Source organism: Diachasma alloeum, unplaced genomic scaffold (assembly GCF_001412515.2).
Source record: "Diachasma alloeum isolate Michigan unplaced genomic scaffold, Dall2.0 Dall_scaffold_00256, whole genome shotgun sequence".
Lineage (NCBI taxonomy): Eukaryota > Metazoa > Arthropoda > Insecta > Hymenoptera > Braconidae > Diachasma > Diachasma alloeum.
The window spans coordinates 414,212-415,058 of NW_021680401.1; positions in this window are offsets into that span (position 1 = coordinate 414,212).

Sequence of the window (847 nt, forward strand, 5' to 3'; positions counted from 1 at the left end):
GTCCCACGTTTGGAAAGAATACTTCTTCCAGCCAAATTTTAAAGTGCTCTGGAATAGTTGCAATCGGATGAAAATTACAATCAGTACAAATAAGTTCGTTACATCTTAAGTTTGAAATATCGTCTTACCAGACGTCAATTTCCCTGACTTTGAAGCCGTTATGTAAACATTAGAAGGTCTGAATAGATTCTCCTGAATCCTTGGACCAAACGTTCCGGAAGGTTCCTTGTAAACAATGAAGAGAGGTGACAATAATTTTCACTCTGCTGATATGGTGGGTTGTATGGTATAACTGTGTGTCGTTGATGTTACAGATTGTACAATGCATGCGACTTCTTTAGNCGTTCCGGAAGGTTCCTTGTAAACAATGAAGAGAGGTGACAATAATTTTCACTCTGCTGATATGGTGGGTTGTATGGTATAACTGTGTGTCGTTGATGTTACAGATTGTACAATGCATGAGACTTCTTTAGACCCCTCTTCCGCCAAAGTTCGCCCCGAATGCGTTTCCAATTGGAAACCACTCTGATCAGAATTATAGATGTTTTGCAAGCCATAAATCTCAAAATATGGTTTGATCTGTTGCAGGAATTCGTCCGCTGTTTTTGGTAAATCTTTTTGATTTTCCATTGTTTTGCGTGTGACGAATTTAGTAATCTTGCGAGATGTGATGCGATGAGCTCTTTTGAAGTGATGTAGCCACCATGCCGAGGCCTTGAAACGAATATCTTGATATCCAATATCTCGTTGAGCTTGCAGAGCCCATCTTCGTAGGTCGGCATCATGAACAATTAGCCCCGCATCGATAGCATTTTTCATATTTTTCAACGTGTACTCTGATATTCGC